The sequence below is a fragment of the Protopterus annectens genome, chromosome 8.part0 (genome assembly GCF_019279795.1).
Source record: "Protopterus annectens isolate FY-2018-M chromosome 8.part0, PAN1.0, whole genome shotgun sequence".
NCBI lineage: Eukaryota > Metazoa > Chordata > Ceratodontiformes > Protopteridae > Protopterus > Protopterus annectens.
In genome coordinates, this window is record NC_056741.1 from 356569574 (window position 1) to 356596650 (window position 27077).

At 38.1% G+C, this 27077-nt stretch overlaps 1 protein-coding gene and 1 pseudogene across 1 annotated transcript in view; one reads left to right on the top strand and one right to left on the bottom strand.

Annotated features, from left to right (window-relative positions):
* Positions 1-10322, bottom strand: part of LOC122807945 — a 121213-nt pseudogene extending 110891 nt beyond the window's left edge.
* The window catches only part of CLCN1 (chloride voltage-gated channel 1), a 2440475-nt gene that overhangs the window by 934761 nt on the left and 1478637 nt on the right, over positions 1-27077 (top strand). The window lies entirely within an intron of this gene.

Sequence of the window (27077 nt, forward strand, 5' to 3'; positions counted from 1 at the left end):
TAAATCAGAAGAAAATACTTAAAATCTCAAAAGTGGCTCCCTTCTTCTCTCAGCGTTTTCTCCTCTTGGTAGGTGCTTCAGCAACAACTATCAAGCCTGGAAAGATGCCAAAACCACGCGGCTGCAGGGTTTTAAGAGAGAGAGAGAGAGATCAAGGAGTTTGGAATTGACCCAAAATGGCCAATAAAACTACAGTTTCTAGGCAGTAACCACTCCTACAGGGACAGGCAGGCTGCTCAGTGTTAACCACTGCCACTGGTGAACACAGAGACTTCCCTTTAGCCCAAGTAAGCACTGGCCTCCAAGAAACTTACAAACAGTTCAGAACAGCAACTCTGTAACTGAACTTTCTTTTACATTATAGAAAGTGGGAAAATAGCAAGATTTTTTTTTTTTTGTTTTTGTTTAAGGATAGCAGAGACATACAAGTAGCAAACTAGTCAGAACAGTATAATAAATGACCCCAACATGTGTATGCTAGGTCAGAGGCAGGTAAAATGCAGTTTTAAGAAAAAACAATTTTAAATTAAGTGCAACACAAAAAATGCAATAAACAGGCTCTAGGTATGTTCTAAATACTGTTTCTAACACAGATATCAACTTTTGCAAGCAAGAAAATGCTGAAAAGTAGGCAGCAATGCAGTTTTTCTAAGAAATAAATCAGAAGAAAATACTTAAAATCTCAAAAGTGGCTCCCTTCTTCTCTCAGCATTTTCTCCTCTTGGTAGGTGCTTCAGCAACAACTATCAAGCCTGGAAAGATATATGTATATATATATATATATATATATATATATATATATATATATATATATATATGTAAATGACATACTCTGCTGCATTGCTGATAAGTGAAATGGATTCAGAGATAAGATTCTTGTTATTCATTGTATGATTTACAGCAGCACAGGACTGATTTTTGAGAAGGAACTCACGGACAGCTTTACTTACACCAAATGTTCTGTTCTACAGAACAGCCTAGCACTTCACACACCATGCATAACTATCAGATCATAGGATGTTACAAGCACCCTTCAATGCCTACTGAAAATCACATTTGATTCCTCAATATACTGGATGAACTTCAAATACACAGGAACTTCATCATCCTGGGAGACTTTAACTACCCTTAGATAAATTGGAATACCTCAAATTTAGATTATGCCCCAAAATTCCCTGATTTCATAAACAAAACCCATCTGGACCAAGTATTGAAAGAATCCACTAGAGAACAAAACATTAAAAACAACTAAACTTTCAAAAATAAAACAACGATTAAATGGTCACAGAAACGTACTAACGAAAATCCAGTTTAATAGACCTTTAGCACTTCAACTTCACATACAGCCTTCAAGTAATAAACTTTAAAACAGATTCCACATTTATATACAATACTTCATTCAATTAGTTCAAATTATTTACAATACATGATTCAATTAATTTTAATTATCTAATTACCAACCTCCAGTTACACTCTTTGTTCAAGCCAAATGGCTCCATTGTATTATATTTTAAAATAAATGATGTCTCTTTATAAAGCAACTTGTTCTTTATTTCTCTAAATTTGCCTAGTTGTAATTGTATTTTTTCTAAAACTGTTGCTTTCAAACAGCTTGGGTTAGAGTTGTGATATAATTTAAAATGAGCCCCTAAAGGACTTTCCATTCTTACATTCACAATGTCTCTTACATGTTCCTGTATACGTTTCTTAAAAGACCTGAGTTTCTCTCCAACATAATATAATTCACAACCACACTTTAATGAATATATAACAGTTTCTGTGTTACAGTTATACAGTCCATTTGGTGTAAAATATGCGTCATTTACATTTTCAAACTTTCTAACTATATACTTAACAGCCGCAGCATCTATTACAGGTATAAGTTCATTTATTTATTGCTACTTCACTATATAATGTAGCATCTGGTAAAATAAGATCTTTATGTATTAACATATCAGATAAGTTCCTACCTTTCTTGTAGGATATTTGTACTTTAGTCGGCATTATTTCTTTTAAGTCTTTATCTCTTAATGGCATTGACCAATGATTTTTAACTTATTTAATTATATCAGTAGTTAGTATATTAAAAGTTGTCACAAAGTAAATTTCTCTTTTCACTTGATTGTTTTTCCCTATATTTCCTATATCCTCCATCAACTCTAGTATTTTCACATACATTATTATTATAACATTTCTCTAATATTTTACACCCAGCCTGTATTACCTCATTGGCATTATACCCCCATCTACAAACATTTCTGCTGTTTTACACATTTCTTCATACAGATTTTCGTTCTTATTGCACAACCTTTCCAAACGTAAAAACTCATTATGTGGTATCACAGACATCAAGTGCTCTGGATGACAACTGCTGGCATCTAAAAATGTATTAACATTCTCAAATTTTCTGTATACATTAGTTTCAATATGTTGTCCTGTATTTCCTATTAATCTAATGTCCAGATATGGAATATCATTCCCCATCTTTATTCCATCAAATTTTAAACCAAAGTTATTACTTTGAATATCTTAGACAAAATACTTTACATTTTCACCCCCTCCTTTGCACAAAAAAATCAGATTGTCTATGTATCGGAAATACCAGACAACATTATTTTTAAAGAAGTTATGTCTGTATATTTTACTTTGTATTCAGCCATCACTACATTTGCATACGTGAGGGCAAATGAAGCCCCCATGGCTGTACTTTGCAATCGGTGATAAATTTCTCCATTAAACCTGAAAAAATTATTAGTAAGGCAGAAATATAGCAATTCTACTACATTTTGGGACACTGGTGTATCTCCCAAACATTGCAAGACAGCTTGAATGCCTACCTTATGCTGGATGTTAGTATAGAGGCTAACTAGATCTAAACTTAGCCAGTACATATCTTCTTGTCAAATAACAGCTTTGATTTTACTTAGAAAATCTTGACTGTCCTTTACATATGATGGAATTTTTATCACCCAAGGTTTAAGGTATTCATGTAAAAAAATACCCAAATTTCTCAAAAAATATTTTTCTGCAGCTACTGTTGATCTTCCTTGAAGATTTTTAATCCCTTTATGTATCTTGGGTTTACAGTAAAATGATGCTATACATGTATTATTCACATCAAACTTCTTTTCAACATATTTTTTACTGAAATATCCTAGGCACACTCCTTTGTTAAGTAATTCTAAATACTCTTGCATTGCTTTTTCATATTTTATTTCACATTTTTCATAGACTGTCACATCATGTATGTGTGTGTAACACATTTTAACACATTGTTCATAATTCATTATCACTATTTTATTCCCTTTGTCTGACATTTTTGTAACTAACTTATAATTCCGACACAAATCTCTAAAAGCAAGCCATTATTCTTTACTTAAATTATATTGCACATTGCTCTTATTTCATACAAATTCATTATATAACCTTTCTACTTTAAAATTCAAAAATACATTAAATGTTGAATGCTTTGATTAACATATGGAGGTATAAAATCACTATAAACTGGAACAATTTCAGTGCTAAGCAGCATATATGCATTAGTAAGTTCATTTAGAGCGTTCTCATCAGAGTTACATGAATAAAATAAATCTTTTAACTTACATCTACATTACATTCTTCCTCTATATTATTTGATGCAAAAAAATCCATTAAATGAAGTTTTCTCCCTTGTCTAAACAATTCACATTTTAAAACATGAAACCGAGGAATAGATGTTGGTATAATCTTGATGCTTAGTTGTAATACAGAAAAAGCTACTTCAGAAACATTTATACCAGATATATTTAATATTACTTTGAATATTAATACCATTTTGTTCTTTTTGTTTCATACGTGTTATAAAATTGTCTATTTTGTTTAAACGTCCTATTTGTTTCCCCATTCAGTTCTGCTCCTTTTCTTACCCGTTCTTTGATTATGACCTGGAGCTTCATTCCAAAACCGTTGGGTGTGCTCGGCAGGCTGCTGTGCTGCTGGCAGAGGGGGATATCCTTAGTTGTCCTCACTTCCAACTTCTGTTGTCACTTCTGCCTCATCCATTGTAGCAAAAGATACAGAGGGGTCGGACTTAGCTCCTCCCTTCCATTCACGCGATGCAGACTTATAATTGTGTTTCCATAGAAACGCTCTTTGTAATTTATAGTCCTTAATATCTCTATTTATTTTACGTTTTTCCCTTTCTGTCAGTTCGATCTCAAATTCTTTTAGTCTGCTGTTTATCTCAACTAATAATTCATCTTGTTTTTTTGAATTTAGGTGTTTACTCAGTTCTTTATTTATATTCAGCACTTCTTTTATTTTCTTATGTTTTATCAAGTCTCTTTCAATGAGTATTTGCACCCACTCCATCGAGCATTTATGTGCTGCTGTTATCCATCTGTTTTTAAACACCAGTTCTTTCTCATCATTTACATCAAAGGGATTTGTTGATTTTTTAAATCTCTAAGCCCTTTTGGGGTTATGTCCAGCTCCGCATATCTTTTAAGGCATAGCATATTAAAAAAAGTGTTTGTTTCCTTAAATAAAGCTTTTTCAAGTTTATCATGTAACTCTTGTACCTCAATTGATATTCCACCTGTTCTTGTAAATCCCATGGTGGAAAAAGGGTCTTCCATCCTCCGGTTCTGGTCAGCAGAATATTTATCCCAAAACATTTCTGCAACTTCTCGTGTTTTCACAGCTCTGTCGTTTACCAGAAAGACATATTCATCTATCAAACGCTGCCCTTGCTCGGCAGCATCTTCCCTGAAAATTCTGGGAATACTGTTAGAAGGATCCGTGGCCATTCGACCCAAAATTAATAAAAACAACTAAACTTTCAAAAATAAAATAAAACAACAATTAAACTGTCACAGAAACATACTAACAAAAATCCAGTTTAATAGACCTTAAGTGCTTTAGATTCACATAGAGCCTTCAAGAAGTAATAAACATTAAAACAGATTCCCCATTTATATACAATACTACATTCAGTTAGTTCAAATTATGTACAATACATCATTCAATCAATTTTAATTATCTAATTACCAACCTCCAGTTACACTCTTTGTTCAAGCCAAATGGCACAACTGTATAATATTTTAAAATAAATAATGTCTATTTATAAAGCAACTTGTTCTTTATTTCTCTAAATTTGCCTAGTGTAATTTTATTTTTTCTAAAACTGTTGCTTTCAAATAGCTTGGGTTAGAGTTGTGATATAATTTAAAATGAGCCTCTGAAGAGCTTTCCATTTTTACATTTACAATGCCTCTTACATGTTCCTGTATACGCTTCTTAAAACACCTAATTGTCTCTCCAACATAATATAATTTACAACCACACTTTAATAAATATATAACACTTTCTGTGTTACAATTAAACAGTACATTTAGTCCATTTGATTTTTGAGAAGGAACTCACAGACAGCTTTACTTACACCAAATGTTCTGTTCTACAGAACAGCCTAGCACTTCACACACCATACATAACTATCAGATCATAGGATGTTACAAGCCCCCTTCAATGCCTACTGAAAATCACATTTGATTCCTCAGTATACTGGATGAACTTCAAATACACAGGAACTTCATCATCCTGGGAGACTTTAACTACCCTTAGATAAATTGGAATACCTCAAATTTAGATTATGCCCCAAAATTCCCTGATTTCATAAAAAAGCCCACCTGAACCAAATATTGAAAGAATCCACTAGAGAACAAAGCACTCTTGACTTGGCTCTTATAGATGTAGCATCTATATGCACTATCCTACTGGTATACCCTTCTTCAGTTAAGTCTGGCTACAAACTGGTAACCTTCTCCTTCAAAATCCCCAAACCATCGTATGTAAATATCATGATGCTGAAAGACCTCAAACATACTGGCATGCTGCAATTCTATTATGAAGTCTCAAAATTCAAATGTAACTGTAACCTCCAAAATGTTGACATGGCTAGTAGTTATGCAAATAAGTTCTACAGTCATCTACAAAATGAAGTAACCTGACAGTTCCTGCCACAAATAAAATGAGCTAAAGCCCCATGAATCAAGATCAACATCAAAAAATTATCATCTGAAGCTAAGGATACTTTTAAATCCTTCTTTGCTTACATACCGAAGTTAGAAATACCACCTAACATTGCTCTGAACTTAATCAAAATGACACCACCTACTCATATCCAGTAGCACTCAATCCAGTAGGTAACGCAAATGCATTAACTGAGAAATTCAGTGCAAATTTTACCTTGGGACAACTATGTAAAACCCACATATTCCAAAGATCTCAAACTCTCTATAATTACAAAATGGCCTTTGTTAGAAGCGCTTTCCAAAACAAAAAATGCACCCTCCATATGACCTGCTAATATAACCAACTGTCTGCTGAACAAAACTAAACATGCACTGAAGGATCTGCTCTTAAGCTATTCATCACGAGTCTAGCCAATGGCTTTGTCACTAAGGTATGGTGCACAGCAGCTGAGATGGCACTTCACAAGAGCAGCCCCACCACAGACCCCTGGAATTACAGACCCAACAGCCTGGCCAGCCTCATCTGTACATTCATAGAACAGATCCTATTTGACCTGATAAGCTATGCTATTACATTTTTTATAAGACTGTCCCCCAGTACATTGGCTTTATTAAGGGCAGATCCTGTCTAATGAATCTAGTAAACTTCTTTGAGAGTAGCATAAGTTGTGGAAAGAGGTCATGCTGCCCATAGCGCATATCTTGACCTCGCCAAAGCACTTGATACCATAGCACATGTTAACATAATTAAGCTAAATGTGCTACAAAATTATTTCAATGTAGTTAGGTAGAGAGCAAATTGGCTGAGGGAGAAAACCTACACTGTGAGGGTGGCAGGTGAGTCTGCAGAGAGCATGAAGATAGTCAGTTGAATCCCTCCAGGATCTGTACTACTAGGTCCTCTACTATTTGACATATGATTGCAAACTGCATGTCATCTTTAAATCCTCTTTTTACATGGGGAAGCTACAACTTGTACTCACACATACATGTTAATAACTGCATAGAAACAGGCTAAAATTAAATACTAAAATCTGCAGAACTGTTGCATTTGATAAACAATCCATCCTTCAACCTATCTCAGAAGAGAAATAGCATCCCATTCTAATATAAAAATGTTGTGACAGACCTTTAAATGCAGATGGATAATCCTCTCTCCTTTGATTATCATGTTGTAACAATGGTTAGAAAATCCTTCTATCTGGCACAGATGATTGCAAAAAGTGCCCTCTCTAGATCCAAAGAATTTCTTACCCTCTATATTCCATACTGATCAGACCCATCATAGAATACAATGCCCTCTTTGGGATGTATATTACTAGACATATTAAGCAGTTGGAGAGACTCCAAAGACTCCAGAAGTTCCTAACAAGACAAGATCATGGGAATAGAAGACATGAGTTACCTAGAAAAGCTACAGGCTCTGTCCTTGTATTCAGAGCCCTATAGAGTCCTTAAGGGTGATGTTTGCCTTGCTTTTTGGGCCGTTAGGGATCTGGTAGTCCAAAGTGTCTTCTATCTCCACAAATCAAATGGGATAGCAAACACCAGGACCAGAAATCTAAACCTGCTTTAGAAGATAAAGAAATCACGATGAAAAGACAGATTAATCACACAATGAACACCTCTTCTCTAGAATAAACTTCCACTCCAGATCAAGCAAAGTGATTCACTGCCTTCTTTTAAAAATGTGTTAGACAAATGAATGGGTATTCATAATTTCATCCTCTGCCTGACTGACCAATCTTTCCTTGAAAACATGAGGTAAGAGCTGTGGGTGCATACTGGCAAGGAGCAAATGACCACATGGCCCAGCTGCACTACATGTTCTATGATTCTGTGACTCTATGATAATGTAAGTGAGGTACATGATGAATATGCCTTCTCAATAAATGTAAGCAAATAAGTGTCAAGATGAATAGCAAAGGAAATCAGCAAGTGTGATGGAGGCAAAAGGTGATCATGGGCAATAGAGGCCAGTTTTAACTTGTGGAGTAACTTTTTTATTTGCTTGGCATTGATCTGTTGAAGAATATATTGAATGGTAGGAAGGATTTAGATCAGGTCATCTAGGTTGGTGGAAGACTCTGTGGCAGAGCCATCACTAGGGCGGGACAAAGGGGGCAGATGCCCTGGGTGCAAGCTGTTAAATGGTGTGATTGCCAAATGCAGATGTTGAGGGAGTGCAATACCAGTATTGCTTTATGAAGACATGAGAATGTCATGGCTTTATCTTCATGAATGAATGGTAATACTGCATTTGTGGTCAAAGGTGAAACACTGACACATAGTGTATGTGCGTTGAGTTCATATTAACTATCAAGCTGCTTGTTACATTTACAGCAAGCAGCTTGCTAAAGTTTAGAGCAGAACAACTTTTTTCCTCCTTGTTCTAGAACCCTGAGAATGCTCGATGACTTTTTTTCTTTTTCACTATACAACTTGGATGTGAGTGGTGTGCCAGGATGGAGAAAGGAACAGGCTATTAAATGACCTAGCTATGGTTTTGTTATTTGATGTTGTTATTAATTATTTCAAAGATGTGTGTATTGAAGATGAAGGCAATATCTGAGTGTATATCTTACAGGAAAGGATTAGGGAAGTTTGCTTTCCTGGTTTCATGAGTTTTTGATGGTAGTCTAATATAGTTTTTGAAATTTTTTTAAGCTTTTTTTTAATGGATGGTGGACATAGGATTGTTTGTTTTTATGAACAGTGGCTTTGACCTGATTTTCTGAATGTAGAGATTTGTCTGGTCTGTATAATTTGTTATTATTTCCATTGTTTCAGTGCATTAACCTCTGTTTAGTCTGATTTTATTTTTTTATTTCTGATGTACTCCAAGGTCAGGTAATTATTATTATTATTATTTTTACATAGGAGCCATTGAGTTTAAAATGTCTAGGATGTTTTGACTAAAGCCCTTTATAATGTCTTCTAGTGGTGAGATTTTTTGGGTGAAGCCAGTTGCACTGTCTAAGGGAGTTGTTGAACTCAGAAGACATCAATGTTTTTTTTTTCCTTGAATGTACCCAGATAAATATTATGCTTTTTAAAGGTTTTAGGATTCCCTGAGTTATGAATATTGGGTTCATAAGTTCATAGTTGAATACTTGGCTAAATGCACTGAAGTACCATTTTAAGCCTAGCCAATAACATGAGTTCCAAATTAAACTTGTACCTTGTGACTATGAGGTGAAGACATTCACCATTATGCCCAACCCACCTCCTTTTTTATTATTTTATTTTATTTTTAAGGGATAACCATGCCATATACAGTTTAGTGCAATAAAACATGCATCCTGTATTAATTCATCTCAGCAATGAATATCGCTGTCACAAATACAGGTTATTGTGTGTGGGGAAACAAAAAGTTACCAAAATGAAAGTACACCTTCTAATACTATGCCAGTTGAACAGATTAAAAATTATTGCAGAGTAATCTGCACTTTTTTAAATAGACCAATGTCTCAGCTTCAAAATAAGTGAAATATTTTACAAAGGAACATGGGTTTAAAATGTATATAGCAGTCACTAACTTGACTGCCTATCTTTCGTAGTATTTCCAGTGAATTTGTCCATATTATTTCATTATCTCCTCTGAATTTTGGATAATACAATTTCCCCTTTTGGTTTTTATGTTAGAGCAACATATGAAAAATGAACCATTCAATGGGACACTGTTCAGTGTCGCACACCCTATCATCTCCCTGTAAGACACTTGACTAAACAGGCAGTATTTGGGTACATTAGGATCTATTTCAAATTCAACTGGTAAAGCCTCCTTCCCCAGATTATCCCTAGAGAGTTTTGTTTTCTTGGCAGATTTTGATTTCTTTTCTTTAGGTGGCTGTTCCCCACATTCTTCAATCCCATTAGTAATGTGGCACAAATCCAGACTTTCACAACTCCGCTGCTTACATCGTCATCTGGAGAACCTCTCCTGTAAGGCAGAGTCTATCTTTAACTTCTATGCAGATTTTTCAGTCTCAGATGAGTCCTGGAAACAATATGAATGAGTCTTAATCTGCCTTCCCTAGTTTTCTAACAGCTCAAAAATGTGTGCAACTATTTCAATTTTTCACCCCCCAAATTCTTTGCTAACAATTAGTACTCATTGGAGATGCCACAGAAATATATTTTTTATTTTTTTAATTATTTTTATCTTATTAATTTAGCATATGTCTTTCTTGTACTTCAGTATGTCTTGATACCTCTGAATCTCTAAAGCAGTGATTCAACACATTCAAGGTAATCTTCCAATTAACTGGCTAGCTGGCTTTTTTCTATATTTGGATAATGCCCTAGCATGGTTACTCCAATGCATTTAGCCAAAGGCATTACCATAAGCCAGCCAGAACTCTCAAATTTGGTGAAAAAGAATTAAACCTGCAAAACAGAATTGGTTTTCACAGTATCAGGCAGATGCCTGAAGAAATTACATCCATAGTTTGGTTAGTTAATATTTCAATCAATAACACTTTATTTACCCAGCTGATTATCATTTCTAGTTGGGTCTGGGACTGGTTAATTGAAACTGAACAGGTTAATATCAGGAGTAGTCACTGAACTAACTTGTTGGTAGAGCTAACTGATATTGATGTCACCAAATATAATGACAGTCTGTTTTATTATGTGATATCCTGGACAGGATATCATCAGAAGTGAAACTGTTTTTATTGATTGATAGAGGTGGGATGTAAATAGAGGCTATGTGTAGTAATAGGTGATTATTTAGTGTCAGGTAGGCAAAAAGTAGTTTTACAGCATTAAAGGTGGGTATGGCTAGTTGTGACAATTTTCAGTTAAGTGTATTTCTAAAAAGTATACATATACCTCCTCTTCTTTTAGAGGTTCTGTCTTTTATAATGATATCAGAACCTGTCCCGAAATATTTCTTCCTTTGTATATTTGGTTTTAGCCATGTTTCTGTGATGGTTAGAGTGTCTGATTTATGGTATTCTCTCCATTTGTATAATTATGGGGTTTTGTTACAAATACTTCTTATAAGTACTTGGAAGATTTGAGTGTGTTTAAGATATTTTAGGTTGGTGGTTGTTGAGAAGGAATTGAGGTTACACTTTAATGGAAAATTAGACTTTGTTTTTGCTAGATATCATCACATGGCATTTAAATGTAAAGTAGTAAATGGAAGGTAGCTTAATTTTTTTTTTTTATAAGTTGTCTGAGTGCTTTTGTTAATTCATGTATAAGAAAATAATGGAAATGGAGTTATACAGGAACCATTTGTTGGGTTCATGTTTGGAAAAGAATATTATTATGTGACGAATAGTGTTTGGTAGAATTAAAGCAAAGATTATGCCATGATAGGTAATAGTTTGTGAGCAATAGGTAAGAATCAGCTGATTAGAATATATTTCATTGTATACCATTTTAATATTGTCTGTGTTCAGGTAATGTGTTAGTTGTATGTAACAGAGTGTTCTAGGGTGTAATTTGTGAATATGGTTAAGGGTTAAAAAGTTTGGTGAGGAGTATAACTTTAGTGAAATAACACAAGATAAAATGCTTAGGGGTATGTTTTTAGTTATCTATGTGAGCTTGATGACTGTTGGGGCAGTTAAGTGTAGACACACCTGCAGTGGTTGAGAAATGGGGGTGGAAAAGGAGCTAAGCAGGGCAGCAGAAATACAGGTGATGGAGGTAATCAGTGTGCGCATGTCCAGTACTAAGTGGACGAAGTGCAGAGAGGTTTAACAAGGACCCTGATGTGTTTACTCTGGAACGGATCAATAAGTAAGTGTAAAGGGCAGAAAGTGGCATTAAAATAATAAAAAGAACTTGATGTGTAGGATGAGTAAGAGGGGAGATGGTAGAAAGTGGACAGTCATGCCTCAGGCTGTTGTTTTTAACGATATGCATTTATCAAGTATAAACCCAATCCTGTAGCTGCCAGCATGCAGGAAATAAGGAAAGGCAAATCACTGGAATAACTTAAAAAGATTCTGTAAAATTCTGTAACAGGTAAAAATAATGATCGGCAGGACACACTATGAGGACACCTACCACATATGCTCAAAACAGAGGAGATCACATTAGAACATGAATGTACTAAACCTGTTAGCTTTTTTTTTTCTCTCTACAGCACCAGAGTTCAGGACTGAAAATAATGCCAGGACACAGAGATGTGAGTTAGCAGCAGATAGAGAATTCATTCACTGTGTTAAAGGGCTATTAGTTTTTTCTTTCTGCAATACTGGTGCCTGATTCAAAATACAGACAGATCACAGAACTGGGAGCTTAACTGCAGGTCGAAAATACTATGTGAAGGGGCTATCAGCTTTTTCTTCATGTAGCTCTGGTGTTCCTAATTCAAAATATGGACAGGGCACAAAGATCTGAGATAGCTGTAGAGACAAGATTCCTGCACTGCAGTGCTAATGCTCCTAATTCAAAATATGGCCATAATGCAGAGATATGCATTAGCTGCAGACAGAGGATTCCTGCACTATGTGATGGGACTATTAGCTTTTACTGTGTACAGTGCTGATGCTCCTGATCCAAAATCGGGGTGATCTGTGCCTTTCCTACCTTTTTATCCTTTATATTCTATGTGTCTGTAAGTTTAATTGGTTAGCAAACACCCTAACAAAGGAGCTAAATCTTGACAAACAGATAAATAAAACATGTTTGAGAAATTCCAGGAATAAAATAATGTGTGATGTGGTACATTATTATCTTTCATACAGAACCTAGAGGACTGCACAGGTATTAACTTTTACACAACCTGGAGGACTGGACGGGTACTGTCATACAGAACCTGGAGGACTGGACGGGTACTGTCATACAAAACCTGGAGGACTGGACAGGTCGTGTCATACAAAACCTAGAGAACTGGATGTGTACTGTCATACAGAACCTGGAGGACTGGACAGGTACTGTCATATAGAACCTGGAGGACTGAATGGGTACTGCCATACTGAACCTGTAGGACTGGACGGTTACTAACATACAGAGCCTGGAGGACTGGACGGGTGTTGCCATATAGAACCTGGAGGACTGGACATGTATTATCATACAGAACCTGGAGGACTAGATGGGTACTGTCATACATAGCCTGGAGGACTGGATGGGTACTGTGAAGATTACCCGGGGATTAACTGACCTAGAAAGTGCGTGCAGCCTAAGGGTGGATACAAGCAAGGCATTGATTGTTAAGACTTAATGGCCTTGAAATTCTTATGACTTCTATGAATATGCTGTGTGCTTGAGTTAGTAAACAGGTATATATTGCTTTGTTGTGGGGGTTGGTCTCTATGTCAGGACTAGCCAAAAGAATAGGCAAAATAAGTAATTACCAAGGGTGCCAGGTAACTGATGAGTATACAAATTTCTTTGTGAACAGTGTATGAATTATTAGAAATTTGTATCTACAGCTCTTAGTGTGAAACAACTAGTATGTTTGAGGAAGCTAATGTTGGCAAAATTAATCATGTTTAGCACATAAGGCATATATTGTATTCCATAATTAAAGATTTCACTATTTAGTGAAGAAAGTTTAGATATCTGTATAGTAACATTCCCATTGTGCACTGTGGAAAAGCATCCTGGCTCTCCAAAATAACTCTGAAATAAATCTTCTACTTTGCATGATAGAGGTGTCAGTTGGACCACGTGAGACAGTTGATAATGTTGGGTTCATAGACCAGTGAGAAATAGGTTCCTCTTCATATTGACAAGTATAGCATTAAGATTTAGCAGAACAACCTAAAACTGTATGTTTTTCATGTCAATAAGCTAACAGAATGATTAGAAGGTATAGACCTGGATCTGTAGTGATGGGCATAACCCTTGCCCGATAGGACAGGCATGTTATGTGGACAGCTTAGAAAGATGTGCCAGCATTATAGTGCAAGACATATCCCTCACCCTGTGTGGTACTTAAGGAGTAAATACACAGCTCTGAAACTCATAGACTATTTTTAGTATAGAAGAATCTGGATTATCCAGAGCACTGTGAGACTGCACCCTTTCTTATGGAGTACAGCCTTGGTGCAAGTAATCCATTTTACTGTGAGAAATGTTTCATTATGTGTAACAGAAGAAAGGGAATGACCCTGCTGTACCACTGAGGATAACTCACTTTTTATCTGGATCAGCTGAGATGCAAGGACTCATTTTTGTATTACCAGCAATATTCTCTAGTTGTTGTATACCTCTGATGTATGAATTCTGCTTGCAGTTCTAGATGCCACCTATTTCATGTGGTGTCTAAGAGGAACAGAATGCTGTTAGCAGTGTTGAATACCCATATCTTTCTTTGTCATTCGAAGTATTAGTCCCCACATCCCCACCATGCAGTATAAGGCACCATCATTCTGAAGGTGGTGCAAATGACAGGAAGAACTGTTTACTGCTCCATATATGAAAATGTTTTCTTTACATCAGGCAAATGAGAAGTATGGCTCTCTCTTTACACATGGGATAATGCCATGTCAGTGTGGAACAGCGAAAGGTATGTAAGACTCTATGAACTGCAAGATAAATACCCTTTCCCTGTGGGAAAGCTGAGATGTATGTATCTCTCTGAACACTGTGGAATTGGACCCTGTTCATGTGGAACAGCAGAGAGGAATGGATCTCTGTTTACACTTTGGGATAACTCCATTCAGCCTGTCTTCCATCCCTGACTCTGATAACATCCCTTTCACAACTTCAGCACCCTAGAAACCCTTACTTCTCCTCCCTTACCTCTCTCATTCTTCCTTTCTAACCTTTACCACTCACTATTTCCTTAAACCTCAAGCTTAATATCACTCCTGACTACAACATCTATATCTTATATGAATCCTTATGTGGTATTTAAATAATTCTACATTATCTGATGACCGGGTGCTTTATTATGCTCAGGACACTGCCAGAACAAACACATTTGCTACTTTACTTGCTATCTTTATGGTATCCAAAATGCTTCTACTGAACCTGGTGACAGAGTGACTTTATTATACTTAGGACACTGCCTCTACATACAAAGTTAGAGGATACATTCAATGTACAACAGAAAAACAAAGAGTTGTACATTGAATGTATCCTCTAAATATTTTTGATCAACTGCATTTGACACAATCTGTGCATTTAATAGTGCAAACTGATCATCTGTCTAACCTAGTAATGTAATTTGTAACCTTATGGTGTAACTCTGTATTTTTTCTTATGAATGACCTATGTGCTCTCTGTATTTGTTAGTGTGTTAAACTATTGTATATGATTGTGGAGCTTTTCTCCCCAGGCCTCTGCTGAAAAAGGGCGCTAACTCAGTTAGACTATCCTTGCCAACAAATGTCAAATAAATAAATAATACCCTACTCATGTAGGAGAGCAGAAAGGTATATGCCTCTTTCTGCACTGTTGAATGGCATGCTGCCCACATGGAACCACATGGTATAGCTAAGAAGAATGGCAGCCTTTGTCACTGTGGAATAATATGCTATCCATATACAACAGCTGAGCAGAATAGGTCCCCTGTACACCACGGGACAACTGTGATGTAAATATTGCTACATGCAAGATCAAGCATGTGTAATAGATGAGTGTTATAAAGTACCACAATGCAATGTGAGGCAACACCTTCTGTATGGTCAATATGTATAAAATGGTGAAACATGGCACTCTATGCCTCATTCGTGGGGCAGATAAGATATGTGGCTCTTACTTCATAAATCAAGGCTTCACCAGAGGTCATGATTTTCTATTTTTCCAGGAAAAATTCTGGTACGTTTTTAATATGGATTTTCCTAGTACTGATAAAAGCTGAAATTTTCATGGTGTTTGAAATTTCAGCTCAGAGCACTCATTCACCAGAATCTGTTTTTCCCTTCACATTTAATACTTATAATACTGTCAGTTTACTTTACTGAGTGTTCTATACACAGAATCTAATCTGCTTTAATGTTGCATATTGATCTCCCCCTCTCTCTTTATATATATATATATATATATATATATATATATATATATATATATATATATATATATATTTATACACAGTTATATGGATTTGTTCAACATCTATTTAATCAACTAGAGTCAGTCCATTATACAGATAGTCAACAAGTGCGCATGATCAACAATCCCCATATAAGGGAATATTCCCTTCTGTGGGGATTGTGCAATCTCAGACATAGTATATATATATATGATTACCAGGGGGCATTGGGGTCATAGCTCCCCACATGGGTGGTGTAGGAGGGCTTGCCCTCCTGAAAAAAACAATGTTTTAAAGTTGCATGGGTTTCAGGTTGTCAAAGTTCCAATTTTCGACATGTGGTGGTTTACCTTCAGGATGTCGGCATATGTGTTGGTCGACCAATATATATATATATATATATATATATATATATATATATATATATATATATATATATATGTTTATTTACTGACATTTGATTACTGGGAAAGTCTGACTGGGTAGAAGCCCATATTCAGCATATGCCCAGGTAGAAAACCTCCAAATTAATATTTACACTGTAAAATTATAATGAAATAATGATAAAGATAAATATATTACAAGAAGTAGTTAGGAAGACCTTGTACATTGCCCACCTTATCATGATGAACCTATAAAAATCACAGATGTAATTCCAAGAGTTTACCTTATGAAAACAGAATTTCATATTTTGAGAAATGTAAATCAGTGTCCCTGTGAAACTGGAATACCTGGGATGTAGAAATTTCATTTCTGAACATGGGCTAATACAGTTTCCATGTGGAACATCTAACAGCAGTATATTCCTTAAATGTTTTGCTACATCCTTCTTCTTCTGGGCCTCAGAGTTATAGAATTTTGTTGTACAATGCATCAGGATTTCTTCTTTTTCTCTTTATTTTAAAGGTGGGATCAGGTTACCTGTAAGAGGTCTGTATACTTTCTCAGGTAAATATATACTGTGTAAAAATGCTGTCTAGTATCTGCCTACATTGACTGATGCTGGTTCTGAAATAACAAAACTCTGTAGTCAGTTCTATAATTCATTGCTTTGCCACATTGTTAGTAGTTACACTCATTTGCCGTACAACAAGCTGCAGCAGAAAAGAAAAAAGGTCCGTGTGACTAGTCTGCTTAGCTAAATACATAATTAAAACAGTCCCTCTGTGTACTGGGGAACAGGATTCTGACCATACAGAGCATTTGAACGTTATGGGTCTCACTATCATTAGATTGAACTGAAAGGTTTCTGTTTATGTGGATTAAAAAATCAATAATATGATACTTTTTAATGGACCACCAAATAAGTGACAAACAAAAATGTGCATTTGCAGCTGTTAAGAGACAATATTCCACTCTGCGGGAGAGTGGAGGGCCAAGGGGCACAATGTGCAGTGTGCAATAAATTGTGGAACAGTGGAGGTGCAAGGGAAAGTCTCTTGTGTGGAGCAATTCCTTTAACTTGTGTAATAAGCGAGAACTAAGAATTTCTCTCTGCAACATAGAATATTGCACTGTTTATGTGAAACAGCTGGAAATCATGAATCACACCATACAGAGCAACACATTATCATGTGGTCTTGCTGAATATTATGTATGCCATTCTACAGTGATGTGTCTTAGTCCTGATGTGGAATAAGTGAAAGATATCAAACCATCTCACTGCAAATTATGTGACATTTACTTCCCCATGCTTTGCACCTGACAGTTTAATACCAAGTAGCTGGTCAACACCAGAAAGGTTAATAAATAAGGTAAAGTTCAGTACTAGATATCATTCAGTATTTATTTGTTTGTTTGTTTATTTATTTGTTTGCTTGTTTGTTGTCCAAGTAGGTAGGCTAGACCAAGGAACCTTTGTAGCCATGGCTCAGGCCAAAGTCAAATAGTTCTATTAAGGTAGTCTCAGGGTCAGATTCAATAACATCTACACTAAGTGTACATGTTCTTTATTCAGGAACATCCCTACCATGTTTTTTGGGGCTTTCTAGTAATTCAGAAACATTATAATAAGTTTACATGTAGTTTACACTTTGTGGTAATGTTTATGAATCCCCTTCATCATTTAAAGCTACAAGAAAATCTGTAGGAAAACTAAAATTAGGAAGAAGAAGGCATGAGTTATGCTTGTGCTGTCAGTTCACTCTAAAAAGTGTACACTTAGTGTAGGCTGTAATGAATGCAAGGGTCAGAGTCAAAGTATTTTATATACTGATACATAAAAATAGAATGGTTTCTTGAATAGCTGATGTCATTTGGTCAATGTTAATGCAACTGATTAGTGATAAAACTTAGAACCTATGGATATTATAAATGAAAATTATTAGACCTTTTACCATAGTGTTCCAGTTTAGCATTCCACATGTGACAACTGAAATAAATGCACTGGTCACACTGTACAATATGTCATACCACCTGCTGCATGTAGGAATCTTGACAAGTGTAAGCCTTACAAAGGGAAATAGTGTTTTATATACTCAGAAGATTTGATTGTAAATGTCATTGTGCATATTTTGAAGAGGAAACAATGTTCGTTAGTTGATAATCTAAGGGTCTTCCATTCGTATAAATTTGGAATACTATATGTTATAAACTGTATGAGGCAAAATGCATGTCAGTTTAGTGGCAAATATATTTACAGTGTGATATAATGAGGAAGACTCCAGATGTTGAAGATATTTTACACAGAAATCAGAGGATATGTCATTACCCAATATGGCCAAAAAGTGTCACTCTTTCTCAAATAAAACCTGCTCACAAAATCGATGCCCCCCAACCTCTTTTTCTTTTCTTTTCTTTCTTTTCTTTTTTTTTTGATCAAATTTATTTTTAAAACCAAGAAGTCCGTCTAGTAGCCAAAATATGCAAAGAAATCTTAGCGTTGGTTAACTGAGAATAAACTAAACTAAACAAACAAACAATTTGCTGAGTATGTCATGCAGAAATAGCAAGTTCCTCAACTACAATAACTATATCATTATCGCCTTTCGGCTGTTCCTGTTAGGGGTCACCACAGCAGATCACCAGTTTCCATTTCTTCCTGTCCTCTGCATCTTGCTCTGTCACACCAACCACCTGCATGTCCTGTCTCACCAAATCCATAAACCTTATCTTAGGCCTTCCTCTTTTCCTGTTACCTGGTAGCTTCATCCTTAGCATCTTTTCACAATATACTCAGCATCCCTCCTCAGCACATGTACAAACCAATGTTATCTTGCCTCTCTGATTTTGTCTCCAAACCTTCCAATCTGGGCTGACCCACTAATATACTTATTCCTAATCCTGTCCACCCTCGTCACACCCAGTGCAAATCTTAACATCTTTAACTCTGCCACATCCAGCTCAAAATCCTGCCTTTTTGTCAATGCCACTGTCTCCAACCCATATAACATAGCTGGTCTCACTACCCTCTTGTAGACCTTCCCTTTCACTCTTACAGGTACTTGTCTGTCACAAATCACTACTGACACTCTTCTCCACCCACTCCATCCTGCCTGTAGTCTCTTCTTCACCTCTCTTCCACACTCACCATTACTCTGAACTATTGAATCCAAGTATTTAAACTCATCCACCTTCGCCACCTCTACTCCTTGCATCCTCACCATTCCTCTATCCTCCCTCTCATTCACACAAAAATATTCTGTCTTAGTCCTGCTGACCTTCATTCCTCTTCTCTCTAGAGCATATCTCCATCTGTCCAGGGTCTCCTCCAGCTGTTCCCTACTCTCACTACAGATCACAATGTCATCTGCAAACATCATAGTCCACGGGGACTTCTGTCTGATCTCGTCTGTCAACCTGTCCATCACCATTGCAAATAAAAAAAGGGCTCAGAGCTGATCCTTGATGTAACCCCACCTCCACCTTAAACGCATCCGTCACTCCCACCGCAGACCTCACCACTGTCACACTGCCCTCGTACATATCCTGTACCACTCTTACATACTTCTCTGACACTCCTGACTTCCTCATACGATACCTCAACTCCTCTATAGGCACCCTGTCATATGCTTTCTCTAAGTCTACAAAAACACAATGCAACTCCTTCTGACATTCTCTGTACTTCACCATCAACACTCTCAGAGCAAACATCACATCTGTAGTGTTCTTTCCCAGCATGAAACCATACTGCTGATCACTAATCATCATGTCCCTTCTTAACCTAGCTTCCACTACTCTTTCCCATAACTTCATGCTGTGACTGATCAATTTAATCCCTCTGTAGTTACTACAGCACTGCGCATCACCCTTATTCTTAAAAATCGTTACCAAAACACTTTTTCTCCTTTCCTCAGGCATCCTCTCACTTTCCAAGATTTCATTAAACAATCTGGTTAAAAGCTCCACTGCCATTTCACCTAAACACCTCCATGCTTCCACAGGTATGTCATCTGGGCCAACAGACTTTCCATTCTTCATTCTCTTCATAGCTGTCCTTACTTCCTCCTTGCTAATCCATTGTACTTCATGATTCACTATCCCTACATCATCCAACCTTCTCTCCCTCCCATTCTCTTCATTCATCAACCCTTCAAAGTACTCTTTCCATCCCCTCAACACACTCTCCTTGCTTGTGAGTATGTTTCCCTCATTATCCTTTATCACCTTTACCTGCTGCACATCTTTCCTAGCTCGGTCCCTCTGTCTAGCCAATCGGTACAGGTCCTTTCCTCCCTCCTTAGTGTCCAACCTTTCATACAAATCTTCATATACTTCATCCTTAGCTTTCACCACCTCTGTCTTTGCCATGCACCTCATCTCCTTATACTCCTGTCTACTTTCTTCATCTCTCTGACAATCCCACTTCTTTGTCAACCTGTTTGCCTGTATACTCTCCTGTACTTCCTCATTCCACCACCATGTCTCCTTGTCATCCTTCCTGTGTCCAGATGTGATACCAAGCACCTTTCTAGCCATCTCCCTTACTAGCTCTTCTGTAGTTACCCAGCAATTTGGTAACTCTTCACTGCCACCCAGTGCCTGTCTTAACTCATCCCTGAACTCCACCTCACAATTACCCTTTTTCAATTTCCACCATTTGATCCTTGGTGCTGCCCTCACACTCCTCCTCCTCTTCTTGATCACCAGTGTCATCCTACAAACCACCATCCTTTGCTGCCTAACTACACTTTCTCCGGTCACCACATTACAGTCTCCAATCTCCTTCAAACTGGCCCTCCTACATAAGATATAATCCACCTGTGTGCATCTTCCTCCACTCTTGTATGTCACCCTATGCTCCTCCCTCTTGTTAAAATATGTATTCACCACAGCCATGTCCATCCTTTTCGCAAAATCCACTACCATCTGACCTTCTGCATTCCTTTGTTTAACACTGTACCTGCCCATTACTTCCTCATCCCCTCTGTTCCCTTCACCAACATGCCCATTGAAATCTGCTCCAATCACCACTCTCTCACCCTTGGGTACAGTCATCACCACTTCATCCAATTCACTCCAAAATTTTTCTTTCTCATCCATTGCACACCCAACTTGTGGAGCATATGCACTAACAACATTCATCATTACACCATCAATTTCCAGCTTCATAAACATCACTCTGTCCGACACTCTTTTCACCTCCAAAACACTCTTAGCATACCGTTCCTTCAGAATAACTCATACGCCATTTCTCCTCCCATCCACACCATGATAAAACAATTTGAACCCACCTCCGATACACCTAGCCTTACTCCCCTTCCATCTGGTCTCTTGCACACACAATATACCAACCTTCCTTCTGTCCATCATATCAGCTAGCTCTCTCCCTATACCAGTCATACTGCCAACATTCAAAGTTCTGACCCTCACTACCACAGTCCTAGCCTTTCTCCTTTCTTCCTGCCTTCGGCCATGCCTTCCACCTCTTCTCCTCCTTCGGCCAACAGTAGCCCAATTTCCACCAGCACCCTGTTGGCTAACAGTACTGGTGGCGGTCATTGTTAACCCGGGCCTCGACCAATCCGGTATGGAAATATTTACTGGTGTCTGCATGAAGTGATTTGGCAAAGTTTTATGCCGGATGCCCTTCCTGACGCAACCCCCCCCCCCATTTATCTGGGCTTGGGACCGGCACAAATAAATGCCCTGGCTTGTGCATCCCCAGTGGCTGGGTTAACTACAATAACTATATACAATATAAAAATCCAGGTCCAAGATAGAACAGGTCAATGATAATTTGAAGTAAACTTCTCTGTGATTCTTTTTAGCCAGCACATTTTTTTGTCTTGAACATAGGAGACAGTCTGTACAGATTTAAATACTTCATTATATAGGAACAAATCTTACTGAGGAAATCTCTTTCAGATTAGTTCATTGAAGCATTAAGCAACATTTTACTAAATCAGGTTGTGTTACGAACAGTAATGCATTATCTTATTTAGAATAAAATTTATGATGCACTATTGTGAGGACAAACTAATATTTAAAGAGCGACATTTTAAGATATCTTTATGTCTCTCATAGGTTTATAGGTAAGTGCTAGGCTATTGGCCCTAGGGCCTATATAAGCCTAGCCAAAAGGTACCCTGGCTTTCGCCACCCAAGAAAATTATTTTCCTGTGCCCCTGTCGAGCAGAGCCACAGAAGTGATCCCCAGGGTGAATTTCCTATCTCCCATCCAATCATCAAGATTTTTCTTGAAGAGTGCTAATGTGGAGCTTTGTTTGATATACATAGGTAGTTTGTTCCAGAGTATGGGAAATCTCTGGGACAGGAATCTATCCCTCTAGCATGTTCTGTTTATTGTGGTGACAAGGTTTAGGTCCCTAGAGTGTGTAGCTCGGAGGGATTTCTTTAAGTGGAGCATGTCCAACAGTACTGGGTTTGACATAGCTTTGTATGTTAGGCAGAGATTGCCTCTGAGTAGGCAATATGTGACGGAGTAAAGATGGAGTTTTTTGAGACGGTCTGCTTAGGGCATCTGTTTGAGGCCGGTAATCCTCTTTGTGAGGTATTTCTGCGGCCTTTCCAGTTGTTGTAGATGTCTTGTGAGGTACATACCAAAAGGGGCATTGTACTCTATAATGGGTCTAATAAGTGACGAGTACAGGGGGACAATTACCTCTTTTTTTCCTGGATGAGAAACCTTTTCTGTTGAGGTGTGCCACATAGAAGAATTTCCTGATTACTGTGGTGATGCAATTATCAAAGGAGAGACTACTGTCCACCTGTGTCCCAAGGTCTCTCATCACACTTTCGGTGTTAAGTAGACTACTGCCTATGTCGTAGTTCATGGGTACAGAGTTTTTACCAAAATGGATGACAATGCACTTTTTGCCATTGAGCTTGAGGCCATGGCTTTGACACCAGGCATCTGTCTCAGTGAGGCCCTTTTGTAGGATGTCCACATCGTTAGGAGTTTTGATTATGGCTCCTAGTTTGCAGTCATCTGCGAACTTCATTAGCCAAAGACCTTGTGTGTTAGCCTGTACTTCAGAGAAGTAGATACCGAACAAGGGAGGACCCAGGACTGAATCCTGTGGTACTCCACTTGTCACTGGTCTGAAGTTGGATTTGGAGTTTGCTACTTTCACAGTGTGGGTTCTGTCAGTGAGCTAGTTGGCAACCCATCTTATGACATAGGCATTTGTACCTAGTTTAGTGAGTTTATCTATAATTCCAGAGTGGGGGATAGTGTCTAAAGCCTTGGTGAGACCTAGATAGGCTGTGTGAACCACCTTACCCTCATCTACGGCTTTGATGACCGTTTCAAAGAAGTCTATAAGTTTAGGAGACATGATCTGCCTTTTACAAACCCAAAGTGGGTGGGGTCCAGAGACTGAAGATTACCAATGTCATTGATTATAAGTTCCATGATGATATGTTCCATAGTCTTGCAGACCAGGCTCGTCAGGCTAATGAGGCAGTAGTTCCTGGGGTCCGTGGTGGCTCCCTCTTTGTGGAGTGGGATAACCGTCACTGTGCACCATTCAATGGGCACAAAGCCTAAGGTGAGGCTATGATTGAACATGGTACTTAGGTGGGGTGCCAGTTCGTTCTGTAGTTCATGTAGAACACAGCCTGGGATGCTATCAGGTCCCATGGATACTGTGTTCTTGGCTTTGGAGAGTGTGTTTTTTACCTGTGCAGCCGTGATTACAGGAACTTTGCATTATTCCGGTATAGAGATGGGCCATTTAGGGGATGAGAGGGAGGGGTAAAGTTAGCACTGAACCTATCTGCCAGGATGTTGGCAATATCAGTTGGCTCTGTATATTTAGTGCCAATGTGCTGTAACTCAGAGCAGATCTGAGTTTTGCCATTGAGATTCTTGACATAGCTATAGAATGTTTTGTGGTTGTCTTTAGAATCGGTGGCGATTTTGTTTTCATAATAAGCTTTGGAGGATTTTATGAGGGATCTCAACTTCTTACTGAGGCTGACCAGGGAGTTCCACCAATCATGGGATTTTACTCTTTTTTTGCAACAGTTTCTTTCTTCTGTTGTAGAGTTTGTTTATGGCAGGGGGCCACCAGATTGGGTTCCTTTATTTGGAGGATAGCATCTTAGTTCTATTAGGGATTGCACGATCCATTCACTCGTGTAAGTGCTTATACAATGCATATGTGTAGGATTCAGCAGTCCTACCTCTATTGTCCATCAGCATGGGTGTTGTGAAGTTTGCCACTTCTATCTTAAGAAGCGTGAAGTTGGTTTTGGAGAAATTCTTTACGGCTGTTTCCCTAATGGGGGGTGGGGGTGGGATGTGTATGTCTAGAGTGATTAGCTTGTGGTTGGATCTGACCAACGAGAGTTTGACCTCTGGTGTGGAACGCCGGTTGCCCATGTTGGTAATGACCAGGTCTAGGATATTGCTGCCCCTGGTGGAGGTGTGGATAAGTTGATCCAAGGCATTGGAATTTATGAATTCCAGAAAACGTTAAGCACAATTGTTGGTACATGAGTAGTTTTCCCAGTTAATGATTGGGTAGTTGAAATCACCCATTATTACGGTTTAGGTTGTACCCTAATATTTTCCAGTGTATCAAGAAATGAGGAGTGCGAATCCTGGGACATGGTGCGGGATCTGTAGCAAGCTACAATTTGAATTGCAGTCTTGCCCAGAGTTAGTTGCACTTGGATAATCTCGGATGCATTATGCTGAGCAACTAGTCTGGAGGTGTGGATATCCTTAATGAATATGGACATGCCTTTGCCTTTAGTGTTCGGTCCAGGTTAGGTGGCCGAAAGGTGTGGTATGAATTATAACCTGGTAATGCAGGGGTGCTCTCTGGACCCTTAAACCAGGTCTCTGTCACTGCACAGATGTCGATGTTCTTCATTTTAAGGAGTGCCTTGAGTGAGTGCATTTTGAGGTTTAGACTTCTAGCACTGAGTAGCATTACCATCAGATTTTGCTTGCTTGTACCTGTTATGGTGGTGAATTTGTCATTTGAACTTTAAAAAAGGCACTATAGGGGTGGCAAGAGCCTTAGCCAGTATCTGGAATCCTAAGGGCAACAGGTGCAAGCCATCTCTGGCAAACCATCGTGGTTTGTCGATCATGTCATCCCAGGCAGACAGATACTGGATCCCCTTGGAATGACACCAGAAGCTTAGCCAATTGTTGAAGTCAATCATTTTGTCCTTGTACTGTGGTATCATTCTGGGTGATGGCAGGATACTATTTAGGGCTAGGGTCATACCTGCCTGGGCTACAAGATCGGACATCTCCTCCATGTCTCTTTTCATGTAGTCCAGGGAGGTACATCTCAGGTCATTCACAACAACATGGACAATGACAGAGTCATATTTGTACTTGTTGTGGAGTGACCTGAGTGCATGCATTATGTGGAGGATCCTGGCACCCGACAGGCAGCAGACAGTAACTTTCTCCTTTTTTAGCCTGGTGAGTGGAACATCAGTGTACCTGACTATAGAATCACCTATGACTAGAGTGGTGGGTACATTGTTATGCCTTATGAGGTGTGGTTGAGTGGCACACTGAGTTTGTGGGCTATATGTCATTTGGGTTGTGTTGGGGGGGGTGGAGGTTGCTTGTGTTTCTGCTTTGGAGGTCCCTGTTGCTTGGGTAGATTTTTATTGAGAGCCTCCGTGAATGTAAGTGTGTGTTTTGTTTTTCTATGTGTGTGTTTTGGTGGTGTAGGTTTTGAGGGACTATGTAAAGAGTGTGGTGTGGTGCAAGTGTTTACTTTCTCCTCTTGTCTGTCTAGTTCAGTCTTGGGTGAAGAGAGCTTTACTTCCAGTTTGGCTATATACATGCATCTCTCACAGGTTGTAGTGTTGGGTAGTAAGAAGAGACGGTTGTCTGTGTACATGAGGCAATTGCTGCATTGCCCCAAGATGCCCAGATTCATCAGGTAGACAGGAGAAAACACTGGGAGCTGACCCTTAGACGTGCCTGGATAGGTGCTTATTTATTAAGTGTTCAAAACATTTTTCCTCTAGACAAGTGAGGAAAGTTGAGTGCTGTAGTAATTTGTAGCTTATATAGTACTTACAATGAGTTCTGAACAAGTGCTGAGCTCATAGAAACAGATTTGAGTACTGAAACTAAAAAACTGGCTAGTTCTAAGAAACAAAATTAAGCTAGAAAGCTTCCCTCCAACACAGAAAGGCTTGGGGGCTCAGAAGCTTACAAACAGTCCTGGATACAGAAAATCTGTATCTAGACTAGACTACTTACAGACAAGGCAGGAAACAAGCTTAAACATTTTTTTTGATTTTGTAAAGTGGAAAGGGGAAAGGGGAGCAGAAACTAACTGGGTTGATCTTATCAAATGTTCTCCTGGATTAGGTAGAATGAGCTAATGACACTAGAATGGGAGGAGTGTCCCAGATCAAATTTACAGTAGGGGTGGGTAACTGCAAAGCCACCAAGTATAAGAACACGATACCAATAGGGAGGGAGATTGGGAAACAATATGATACACTCCTTGGCAGGAGATCAAAACAAAAAAACCCCAACAGATGCTTAATAAATGTAAACAATTTCCAGTTAATACCGCACACAGAGTGAAACTAGCTAGAAAAGTATGCAGCAGACAATAAAAGTGCTATAAATAACTCACAAAAATAAAAAAAACAGGTTACTTTATGCTATATATTACAGATCCGAGTTTGCTCAGTGGCCTTCCTCCGATTAGCTCAGTGTGAAA